At 40.3% G+C, this 13313-nt stretch overlaps 1 protein-coding gene across 2 annotated transcripts in view; it reads right to left on the reverse strand.

Annotated features, from left to right (window-relative positions):
- The window catches only part of LOC149574788 (uncharacterized), a 96666-nt gene that overhangs the window by 1909 nt on the left and 81444 nt on the right, over positions 1-13313 (reverse strand). The gene's annotated exons all lie outside the window — the stretch shown is intronic.

Consider the following 13313-nt stretch of genomic DNA (forward strand, 5'->3'; position numbering starts at 1 on the left):
TATAAGATTTCTGTAATCAACTGCATTTGCGAGTTCTTCTGCTACATTTTGAATCCTACTTCTGGATCTATGTTGAGAAAGACAGTTACAAATCCTATTTTACTAGATTATAGTTATGCACTTCACCTTTTAGCATTCCCCCAGCCAAATACAATATGTTTGTAACAAAATAAGACCGTATTTATCCTGGGCTCAAATAGAAGGTAAGCATTTTTAGATATTAGTTATTAATTGTCCAGCATTTGAAAACCTCTAGAGGTGAAGCAAATCAACAATCAGATCAACAAATTTACGAGATACATAAACCTAATCCAATAAAAATATAAGACAAAAAGAAACAATCATCAGAAGATTTTCACAGCAAATGTGAACCTTGAGAGAGACATTTTTCTTAAAACATGTGTCGTGTCCCCCATTTGAAACCCTAATTATGATGTCATCCTTTGCATAACATCTAGTCTTAATATAGAGGAAACTTGTCTTATTTATAAGACCACGTGATTTTCCTAACAAGCATCAAATAAAGCATCACAATGAGATGGGAACTTGCCAAAATCAGATCAAATTCCCCAGACCAGAGATTGAAGATCTCAAGTCACCAATCAGCAGATGATATCAAACAATAAGGCCATTAAAGAAGAAAATTGATTACAAACATGATATTAAGGAAGTGTATATATATAGATGGGAACCATCGATACATCTCAGTCATCATCTAGACAACTATGATGTCAAAGATAGAACTAAGTATATGATGAGGAGCAACAGGCAAATAGACTTGGCTCGGAAAGATATGATTAACTTCTAAGGAGAAATTAGAGGTTATTCTGTGAAAAATAAGTGGTGGTTTGTAAAGAATGAACAGCTGCAACTGTAATGAAGGCAGCAGTTGAATGGAGAAGGAAATACATAAGGCACAAAATATACGGCTATGACTGTTCATGATCATATCCGACTTTCATCGCATGCAACCAGATGCCAGAGAACATCAATTTAAGGAAGGAACAATTAAAATAACTGCAGAGAAATCACATTGAAGAAGAAAGACATATCGAGCATTCTATTATCATAGTTGTGATCACTGTATTAGTGATCAGGCTCCCTGAGGAAACTCACGGGACTAGTTCTTCTCAGACACCGCAAGACATTATCTTTTCATCAAAAAGAATAATACAGGACAATTAGTGTTGTTGAAACTTCAGATTGACTTTAACAATATTATTGATATATTCCAAAATTAAGACAGTGACTTGTATACTAAATAATGGTTTGACACCCCTTTAAGTCAAGCACAACCAATCTATGATGAGAAAATAAGATTAATATACAGCAATTATGATTAAAAAAATGGACTGTTATGGAGAGACACAAATTACTTAAGGAAGTGGCTGTTCAATTAGAGGAGGTGCAATTTGGGTTAATAAACCAATCTGTTAAATATGGAAGAGACGTGACTTTTAACATTCAGAAGATGTCACCACTCAGCCTTTAAGGATATATAAGAGACTTCAATATCACTTCCACCAATCATGGTTTTGGATCATTGTAAGTGAATAAGAAGTACAAAGGATTAAGAACAGATTTCAGTTTAGACCTGTGATCTGGGTGAGAAGCATTCCGTTGTAACATCTTACACATGAATGCTGTTTATGACTGTTTTTACTGATTTAAATATGTGAACGGAATTGTGATGTTAAGTGATTGTTTATACTTAAATGCTTATACAGACGTGTATATATGTAGTCTTCATATCACAGATAGATACGTGTGTGTGCATTGCTTTTCCATTTCAGTAGTATAGTCGCACTATGAGACAACTTGCTGATTGATATAGAATTATATACATCTGCATGTCTGTAATCTACTACGCATTTCATCTGCTGACTCTTGCATGTCGTATAGAGCTATGAGTGAAATATCATGTATGTTTTCTGACTGTTGCAATTAGCCATGGTAGGACTGAATTGAGGTAGTCACCATTGAGAGAATGGTAATGAGGTCACCTTCTAAGCACCTCACCCATTGTTGTTACCATGGAGTCTCCACGGAGCCAAAGGGAAACGAAGTCGACTGTCTTTGGACTGGTATTCAACCATTTGAAGCCAAGCTAGAAGTGGCGAGATGAAATAGGGCCACGCACTAGGTAGCCCAACTTACATGTATGGAACAGGCCACATGAGGCCAGGGGGATGATGTATACACTCTTGGGCCTGAGGTAGAAGGTCTATGGGGCACCTCATCAAATCACCCTATGTTAACACTTCAATGATTGGGTTACCTTAATTTTAGCAATCTATTGATTTTCATTTGATCATATTTGTCTTTGAAGAAGTCTAACTATGAATTATGATTAGAAATTAAGATAAACCCTAATTGAACTGCAGGGCTTCAATCAAAGTGGAAGGTATCTCTAAATCCTAATTGTTTGAAAAAAATTGTGATCTAGGGAAAAAATTGGATACTTGTAATAATGGGACATTATAATCTGGATAACAGAAATTCCTAACAGTGGCACACAGAATTAGCAACACTAGGGGAAAAGATGCTGATGTCATCATTTGGACTTGAAAAAATTTACAGGCTTACCTAACTCCCTGTTTCGGGTCCACCTCATGAAAGATGGTGCCACATCAGCATGTTTTTGCTAAGGTGCTTAAAATTTTAAAGCACCAAATCAGCTCAATATTTGTGTATCAAGTCATTTGTTTTTGGTGCATCCATTTGGCCTCACATAATTTGTTGTACTTCGCGTGACTTGTCCTATAGAGTTCATTTTATTTAATTATTAGTATTCAAAGCCACCACTAATAGTTCCGAAGTTACATTCAATACTCTTAAAAGTACAAATAGAAAGACTTTTTTAATGCCCAATACACACACAAGTATTGGACCCTGCTCAAGTACTGCAAAGAAAAATAAAATGGATGGTAATGGGATCTCAAAAGAAGAAATTATATTCAAATAAAACGGACAGTAAGGAACTCAAGAGAAGAAATTCTATTCATTTAGGAAAAATGATATTAAGTTTTAATCTTATTCTTGTATAAAAAAACACAATCTCATGTTGTGAATTATAATCTTATTCACCTTTATTTTGTCCTTCAATTTCCTTTGATCGCACATAGTTCAGTGTGGGCACAGACATTGCATTTGATGGCTGGAAAGTAAGCTTTTTGCTAGGGACAAACAGGATTTTAAGGGGACCTGAAACCCTTACAAAAAGCCACAGCAGAACAACATCATCAGGAGGCCACTCAAAGCCCTTAACAGAAAACCGCAACACAGGAAAAAAAACAGAAAAGCAGCAGCAGTAGAGAGGGTATTAGTTCCCCTCTCCAGATTCCTAAGGAGTGGGGTCCCTACAATGCTATGGGGAGATCATGAATGAAGGTTTGAAAGCCCCTGCTATTCTCTAGGTGAAGCCCCGCTTCCCCTACTATTCGAAAGGGTTCAGTGCCACAACTATCTTTGTACTATATCCCCCCACCAAACTAGCTCCTCCATGCAGGGGGGACGGCCCCTACCATTCTAAGGTCCTACTATTTCTAATGAGCCAACCCCACAGGCGTATAGAATCTGGCCCTACCCCTACCTTTAGAATGACTAACCCATCCCCCCATAAGCATTTCTATAAATTAGGAGATTGATTAGAAGCATAGTTACACCACCCTGGGGGACAGGGGGACGGCGGAACGAGGGGACAAGTTTCCGGGACAAGGGGACAGAGGGGCCTTAATTTGGGGACGGTGGGGGGACGGTGGGGGTACAGCAGTGGGGGACAAGAGGGGTAATATATCTATGCATATGGTACTTAAAAATGCTAGTTATGAAAATATGTATTGCTATATAGGATATAAAGATGTAAAAGAGTGAATACTTGAATATTGCATTGAATTGGAACAACAAACATTAAACATAAATAGTCGAATCTGCAAATAGTGAATATCAGGATGTCCCCCATCTTCGGTGGAGGTGGCAGAATCTGGTGGCGCTGCTGGGAATGGGGAGACGGAGTCCCCAAGTCTCCGGTGCGTTTAAGTCTCCAAGACATCGGGCAAAAAGGGGGGGGACGCATCCCCGCGTTAATATGATTACAAGCCCCCAACTAAAGTTTCCTAGAACAATGAAAAGCTACCCAAGGGAAACTATCTATAGTTTCCCACCCTACTCAATTTAGTTGTGAGCTTGATGTTTTTACTGCCAATGGGAACTATAGTTGGTTATTGGTGATAGTAATTGCCAATGCTCGGATGGTCTTTGTGGACCCTCCCGAGAGGTAGATTGAATTGCGGGTGGCTATGTTGCCATGGTGGATGGGTAGCAAGTCGAAGGGACTCGATAGTCGGCATATTAATTGCCCTATAATAATCTGAAAGGGGCCCCCTACCCCCTTCTATGGCAAAGGGAAGGGAAAGGTAAAGGGGGCATGTTATGGAAATAAAGGGGCCCACCCAACTAGAGTCCCTCCAAACTATCTCCTCTCGCCTTGCCGAATAGTAGAGCCACCCCACCTATCGAAAACCTACCCCATGAGCTTATTCTTGTCATTGTGGTCCAAACAGGAATACTTGAAGCTAGAACCAACCCATTAGAATTGTATGGGGGCTAACAACCTACCCAGTCGAGATCAACCATAAAATTAAGGGGCCACTACTTAGTTGAGTTGGGTGGGAACTATAGTGCTTCATAGTTTTTCTCATTGGGTGGCCAGGCACTAAAAGGGGATGACGGGCATGGGCCCATGTTATGTATATAATATAAGCACCCTTACTATTTTATGACAGGTGGAACTCAATCTCGATCTCCAATTATGGGGTTGTCACAATAACCCTCAACTATTCCTATTGTGGGATAGTGCCTATTATGGAGTTCTCATCCTTGCCCTTGCTCTACTAGAAATAGGTAGGTAGCTTTCCCTGCCCCAAGATGGAGGATCTAATCAACTACTCCTACCGATAGAGGGTGGCAAATGGAGCCCTACTATTAAGTTGGGAGGCAAGAAGGATAGTATAATTTTCCGAGACTGAGGTTAGCTCGCATGGACCTTTCTAATCACCTATGACACTTATGGTCCCTTACCGCCAACAATGCTAATGTATGGGCTATTGTTTCCTAGGTTGAGAATAGAGGTACCCACGGATGGAAATAGATTCTATATTGAACTTGATTAAGTCATTGATTATAGTTCTATTGAAATCCAATTTGAAAATAATCTAATAGTAGGGCTCAATCCATAGATCCTATTAGCACCGTAGAATTTATAGGGGCCCATCCTCCCACAATGCCCCTGGCTTACCCAACCTAATCTATCGTAACCTATTCGTATATCCTCAAAATTTTCGGTTATCTGATAATAATCCCAACTTCCCTATAGAATGGTAGAGCGAAGGTTTGAACAATTGTTAAGCCCCTCTTGATCCTATATGGTAGAGACTGAAGTGTTGGGTAGAGATTGATTGGAGTGTTGGTCCTTGAAAACATCATTGGAGATGTCAACGCATGAGCGCAATTTTGATCGCAAATATGAAATACTGCCTAGTTTCTACTATCACGGAAGACCTGCCAATGGTCATATTCTATGTATAACATACCAATGGAGAGATGGTGCCTTCCAGTGAATGCAAAGGAGCCCTACTATTCTTAGCACTTGGCCCTCTGCATCGAAACTGCTTTATCTTCCTCTGCACACACCACCCTACGCTAGAATAATGGCCCTTTTTCTAACTATAATATCTTTGATCATAGATAAGTAATAATGTTCCTGTTAGAGTAAAGGGTTAATTTAATTTCATTTATTAAAATATCTTTACTCCCTTCTTAAGATTTCACATTATGCACATGCTTTTCCATTTTATAATTAAATATTAGTTATTAAATGTCATTTACCTCTTAGGGTTTCCCTTTTAGGTTTTATGATCTCCTTCTATAAGGATTGATCAAGTAAATTTCATTCATTCTTTTCGGTCTGATAATATATTCTTTCATATTTTTAGAGCCAAACCCTTGCCTCTTCTTTGTGTTTTCTTTTTTGTGATAGGTTCTTGCATGCAAGTGTTCTTCAGGTTTTGCTGATTTGTATTACTCAAATCCTTCATGGTATCAAAGCCTGATTTGTTGTAGCTTGTTCTTATTTGGAGAAAAAGAGGAATGAGGGTTTGACAAAACAAATATGGTGGTTTTCAAATTTTTCTATGAAAATAAGGGGGTCTCTGAATTTCGGAGCACTTTGAGGCAAAATAGGCCTTACAGTTGGATTCAGACAATGTCAAAACCCCTATTTTCATATAAAATTTGTCGATTTTGGACAATTTTTTTTGGGAGGCAAAAACAAATTTGCATACTAGGGTTGTTTGGCCTTGGCACCCATTTTGATGCGATTTTTTGCAAAAAAAAGAAAATAAAAAATAAAAAACACATTTTAAAAATGTTGCACCACTGCTACTAACATCTCCCGCTCGGACGCCATCATGCCCACCTCCACTTGCATGCTGCCTGTGCCCCGCCACAAAGCCGACTCCGCCACCCCCGCCCCGCTCACAAGCCTCCACCACCCAACCCTGCCCAGCCTGCGATCATGTGGGGGGGCTTTTTTTGCTTTCTAGAGGCCCTGTTGGTTTTTTGGCTTTAACTTGAGCATATGGTATCATTTTTTGGAAAACGAAATATCTTCGGAAAGCTAATTCTAAGATGGACATGATGATGAAGATATTTTTTGGATTTTTTTTCCAATTTGATACCTGTTTTTTTGCTCGAAGTCTGATGATGCTTCTAGGGGCATAACATGCTCGTTTTAGCCCCATTTTTTAATCCAAAAAAAGCGTCAAAAAGCTCTTCTCGAGCACTTCAAATTCTCTATTATTTCACAAGTATTTTTTTTCCAAGTATTTGTGATTCTCAACTAAAATATTTTTGCTCTTTTCTTGTATACGCATTCCTTCTAGCAGCTGGGGTTCGGTTTTTTACATTGTGGGGGGTGTTTTTTCAATTATTTTCTGTTACAATATCAATATATCAGAAAAATTCAAACACTTTCTTAAAACAATGGTCGAGACCTCTTCTTGTCTAGTTCTTCTAAACCCACATAACTATCACACATGGACATCTGTTATGCAATGGCTTCTCTGTTCAAAGGGTTTGTGGTCTTGTTTAGATACTGTGCAGCCAATTTTTCAAAGTCAATATCAAACTTTGCAGCACAGGAATAAAATGGATGAAGCCATGGGTCTGATTTCTTTGAGTGTTTTAGATAACTTACAATTTCATCTTGATGAGTGCACCACTCCTCAAGAAATGTCGGACAAGTTCAAGGACTTGTTTGGTACCATCAACGAGTTCAAAGCACTTCAGATTGAGGCAAAGCTTACTTCACTGGTACCAGATGCTTTTCCTTCTATTGAGGACTTTCTGATGAGGTTCAAACAGCATAGAACTTTGTTACACGAGTGCGGGAAAGTGAAGACAGATAAGAAGTGCATCTATCTGATTCATTTGTGAAGATTTGGGTTCAAAAGACAAGAACCTTATAAATGTTCAAAAGGCAGGGTGATTTGGGAGTCCCAGATGCGGACTTACTATTTTTAGTAAGTCTATTTTTGGCAGTGCAATAAGTGGCTCTGCCAGTTGGTCATCACCTACAGTGGATAAAGTGAATAATTGCATGAGCTCTTATTTATTAAATAATTATTAAAGTTGCATTATTATAATAATGACATTAAGAGATATTTCTAAAAGAGTGTTGGAAAGTTCTAAGTGTTGAGTTCTTTTGGGAAACTTCCACAGTTTCCGAAGTGGAGTTTTTTTGGAGACCTTTGCCAACAAGGGATTATAAAAAGGAGCTCATTTCTTTGGAAAAAGCAAGCTTGGATAATTTATTTTCTTTTGTTTCTTTTGTGGTTTTTTTTTAGTTTTTTGAATTGTGTGCCCTTGCTGAAGTATAAGGTTTTCTGAGTTTGGTGTATGCAGATTATGCTGAGGCATATAATTTGCCTTCCTCTCCTACTGTTATGTATTGTGCCTAAGGAGTTGTTGATGTTTCATTAGTTGGCTGAGAATTGAATTACCTGTTGTTGAATTGAAGGATCTGGAATATTATATTATTTTCTTTAAAGAGCATATGGCCGAGGGTTTTGGTAATCTGAGAAATTCATCTGTAAAACATCTTGCAAATTGTGTTGATGTATACAATTTGCTTCATCTCCTATTATTGCAACTGTGTTTATGGAGAGTTGTTGATTGATCAATTCATAGATCAATTGTCATTGTGTGGGGTTCTATATTCTATTCACCTATGGTTTGTCAAAGGGACCTGCAATTTGATTTGTGGCCTGGATCAGTGTTTCCTACTTTTGTTTGGACTCTTCATAGCATCTGCTACCCTTATTTGGTTCAGACGTCACTGTTATAAGGCTGGGGGAGTAAAATTAAGGCCTGTGATTTCCCAATTAAGGAGCTGTGATTTGATAATCAGGCCTGCGAAATTAATATAGAGCCCAGTGTTTCATTTGAGGGGCCTGTGATATTGTATTTGGGGCTGCATTATGGTGACAAGGCTGACACCAGACACCTCCCAGGGTCACATCTTACTACAGCTGATATAGAGAGACTCTCTATTGCAGTGTTTGAATCAGAGACAAGCACACAGCGCCAAATTGCATGATACAATTATGTTCATGTTCCAATTTGTTATCCAATTAAGTTGTCAGCATTTCCGATTGAGTTTGGTGTAAGTGGCATTTTGCATTCAATAAGAGTAACCAGTTATGCACAACATATTTTCTTTGTATAGTATTTCTTTCAATTGTATTAGAATCTCAAAAGTCCACAAAAAAAAAATTGAAAATCACAAAAAAATCAGAAAACCTGAAAAATACAAAAAAATTACATTTTCCATCAGCATTTCAGTTTGAGATAAGACAAGGTTTTTACAATGGTATCAGAGCAGTTTCCTGCCAGCCTACAGGGATTGGGCTCAGAATTTTTTGATAGTGGTCAGTGCTTGGTTAGCATTGCAGTCAGTATTTGATTTATTATCTGCTGTTCAGTATCATGGTAGATGATAGGAGGTTTGTGTCAGGTATGCACTATACCCGCGAAGGTCATACCTCTCCACCTAGGGAAGGTGAGCCTAAGATTCAATTTGGGTCTATTGCTAGTCCGGGTGGTTCAAGCAGGTCAGGAGTGGCTATGCAAACATTCAAGAACCTAGCAGCCGGACAACAGCAAATGATAGGAGTACTGCAGCAATCGTCCAACACTCTGCAGTAGATAGCACTTCCTCGAGGACGAAGTAGGGAGAGAACTCGAGATGTTTCTGTTCGTTCTCATAGATCTTGAGTCAAGGATGGAACCCGAGAAGATGATAGGTACAGAGATGCAGATCGGGTTCGAGTTGGACAGCGTGGCGGGTTAGCTGATAGAGTTGGCATACATACTAGCACTCATGATAGACCACAGAGGCCCATGTTTCTAAGACTTGAGGTGGATGCGGTTAGTATTGAGTCTGAGGCCACTCCTTTTGTTGACAATGTGGTGGTACAATTTGCAAAGTGGGATGCTTTACCACAAGTGAATAAAGATCATCTGAATTTTGATAGGTTTCTGACTTAGAAACGGGAGCATTCCAAGGTGAAGTCAGCACCTGAGAGACAGAGGCCTCGACAAACTGAGTTACAGCAAGTTGCCAGTAAGATGACATTGGAGCTCTTTGATGGTACCGAGGAGTTACAGTTCAAGCTTGGATCCATAAGCTCAACACATATTTGGCTCTATGTCCTATGTCAGAGGTGGACACTATCAGATTTGGAGTGTCGCATTTGGATGGAGATGCCCATGACTGGTGGTACCATGGGTTGGTTTCTTTGCGACATAATCAGATCACTTCCTATCAGGAGTTTGTGGATCACTTGATCAAGAGATTTCATAGGAAGGATCCAGAGGTGTACTTCCGTGAGTTGGCTCAGTTGAAGCAGTCTGGTGGATTAGAGAGTTACATTAGTGAGTTCTAGAGGCTTTCGGTGATGGTTTATGATATTTCGGAGCACAAACGTGTGATGTTATTTCTGAAGGGATTGACTGAACCACTCGGTAGGGTGAAATCATTGGACCCATTTTCTTTGGGACCTGGAGTCATCTTCTCAAAGCAAAGGTTGCTTCAAAATCTTCTGTTCCTCCGCCCGATGATGAGGCGTCCCCACTAGTTGTCGAGGACAAGGGCAAGCCAGTGGGGAGATCTGATGATATTTCTAGAGAGGATTTGAGAAGGCGACAACTCTATTATTGGTGCAAGGGGCCTTTCTCTAAAAGTCATACTTGCGCATTGAGGCTGAAGGGAGCAGCGAATCGTGGCATGTGGATCTATACTATTGCGATTCAGGAAGAGTCATCACAGTAGTATGAGGATGATGATAGAGATGATCATACTAATGATAGAGTTTATTCTATGATGAGTGTTTACAGTTTGGTATGTGACTCACGTTCAAGATTTGCATTGGGTGCAGAGTTGGTCTATGCCTAAGTTGGACTATCTGCAGGTTGATTGGGTAATTACAATGAAAGAGAGTGTGCTGAGATCTCCTATAGATTTGTCTACTAGTGATGTTTTGACTTTTACATCATCAGCACAGGTGTTTGGTGTTTACCGTACTGGGTAAAGAAATCAATGCATACAGACAATGGATCAAAATAGCAGAACTTCTTATATTATTCGCATATGCCAAGCGATTACATACAAATGATGATTACAATGATCCCGAAGGGGGTATATATACACCCCGACGAACCTTCTTGAAGGTGTCCATCGGCTACATAATAAGAACCTTCCCAATACCGACGTAGAACCTTCTCGATACACACCCTGTCGGCCGATACCAACGACATACATCCTGATACTGATGGCCTACATCTTGATACCATATTTACTGACGACATCATCCCCCCCAAAAAGAAAAGTCATCTTCAGACGACCACAAAACTAAACTCAACAACTAACTACATTTATTCATAAAAACAACATAGACATAGACATCATGAACTAGAAGGCTGTGTCTCAGACCATGAAGACCGGCTGCGTCGAAGCTGATACACTTGATTTGTCTGGACCTTCAAATCAGCTCTGATCTAAGAGTTCTCTTTCACTACTTCCTTTAGCATCAAAGCAACCTCTTGACACTCAGCTTCTTTCTGATCATGAGCCTTCTTCGCTGAGTCCTTCTCCTGAAGAGTCTCTACCAACCGCTGCTCCGCTACTGTTATCTGTTGTTCTGCCTGCTACTTCTCGCGTGCACTTTCCTCGAGTTGTGCTAACAGGGCTGTCCGCTCTACTTCCCATGCAATCTGTTGGGTGGCAAGTTGGTCGGCCATCTCCTCCCGAGCCTTCTCCGCGGTCTCCCAAGCTTCCTGCCTAGCCTCTGCCTGTCTTCTCTCTGTGAGAACCAACTCTGTCAGGGACTTGCTTCGCTCTATGATCTCTCCACCTCTGGAACACGATGCCTGCAGCAACTCCAGGTCTCATCAACTGGTCATACTTCCCACAACTGATAATCCGCATCGACTAGGGGTCTAGGGGGCAACGCCCCTCGACCCGCGGGGTCTTGGGGCAGCGCCCCTCACCGCCAAGACCAAATTAGCACTCCAAAACCCACAAAAATGCATGGAACACACTATTTTTGCGATTTCTTCTGATCCCACACTCTTTCTAGCAACCGCTGATGTTTTCCCTTCCCTTTGGCATCATCCGTTATGCATTCTAAACATTTTTTATTTGTCGATTTTTTTTTTTTTATAGAAATCCTCCTGTCACTCTTATAAGTTCTATCTCGAAGCCTTCATAAATTGTCCTCCCCCATTCTGCAAGACCCTTGTGCCGCGCTCAAGTCTTCAAATCATGCGTTGCAGAGAGCAAAAGATACTACCAAGTTTCCTTCTGAAGCTGCCCTACGAACGCTTTCACCCCTGTCTTTGTTTCGTACGTCGTACAGAATGAAATGTATTCGCACTATTTCCAAATTTGTTTTGCTTACCGTACTCCATATGGGTGTGATGCCGTACGGTGCCCTGACTGCTCCATCACCATCAAATTTAGGCAACTTCTCCTTTGGTCCCTCCATCCCGACACCGACGCTTTGTATCTCGACACTGACGCTTAGTATCCCGACAGCTATGCTGTTTGGTGAAGAAGGGTCTCCGTTAAGCAAATTTGTCCCTTCTGGAAGTGTATCGCGGACGAAGAGTTCACTCCATGCTCTTGCTCCTTTAGCACTCCGAGTCGTGCGAGTCAATTCTCTTCTGTCTGGATTCTCTTCCCTCGGCGAATACAAATTCAAAAACTCTTCCCGTGCTTCTTCCACCAATTCCGCCCGCTATCGAGTCTCCAACAATTCTTTCGAGCTTTTGTGTCCGTCAACAATCTTCTGGAACCTCCTTCTGCGTTTGGCTTGCTTTGCCAAAATTAGTTTTTCTTGCGCAGTACATATTCCATCTTTTGCCTTTACCTTATTTCGATCTTTGTTAAGCTGATTTGGCATTAATCTTCATTCCTCCCTCCCTCCAGGTTCATAGGGCAACGGCGCCAAATATTTACCGTACTGGGTAAAGAGATCAATGCATACAGACAATGGATCAGAATAGCAGAACTTCTTATATTATTCGCATACACCAAATATTACATTATGTTTTTGATATATTGATTACAATGATCCCAAAGGGGGTATATATACATCCCGAGGAACCTTCTCGAAGGTGTCCGTCGGCTACATAATAAGAACCTTCCCGATACCGATGCAGAACCTTCCCAATACACACCCTGTCGGCTGATACCAACGACATACATCCTAATACTGACAGCCTACATCCTGATACCATATTTACTGATGACATTTGATACTATGTTGCAGGTCATGTTATTGATTCTGATGATGGTACCAACATGCAGTTGATTCAATGAGGACAAGGACATCTGTTGTTTCTTATGGGATCCTTGTGGAGGTTTTAGTGTGATGTCAGATTGCTTGAGGAGAAGCAATTCGGGGAGAGAGGACTGTAATGTCCCCATTTTTGGCGAGTCTATGCAATTGACGGAGATAGCTCATCATAGCGACCCTCGTGAGGTGACAGGGTAATTTGCGGGTCCCAATTGTGGACTTACCCATTTTAGTAAGTGTATGTTTGGCAGTTGCTATTTTTGGCAGCGCAGTAGGTAGCTCTGGTAGTTGGTTGTCACCTGCAGTGGATAAAGTGAATCATTATCTGAGCTCTTATTTATTAAATAATTATTAAAGTTACATTATTATAATATTTATGTTATTATAATAATGGCA

Source organism: Cupressus sempervirens, chromosome 2 (genome assembly GCF_028749045.1).
Source record: "Cupressus sempervirens isolate cs-2001-9-10 chromosome 2, ASM2874904v1, whole genome shotgun sequence".
NCBI classification, from domain to species: Eukaryota; Viridiplantae; Streptophyta; class Pinopsida; order Cupressales; family Cupressaceae; genus Cupressus; species Cupressus sempervirens.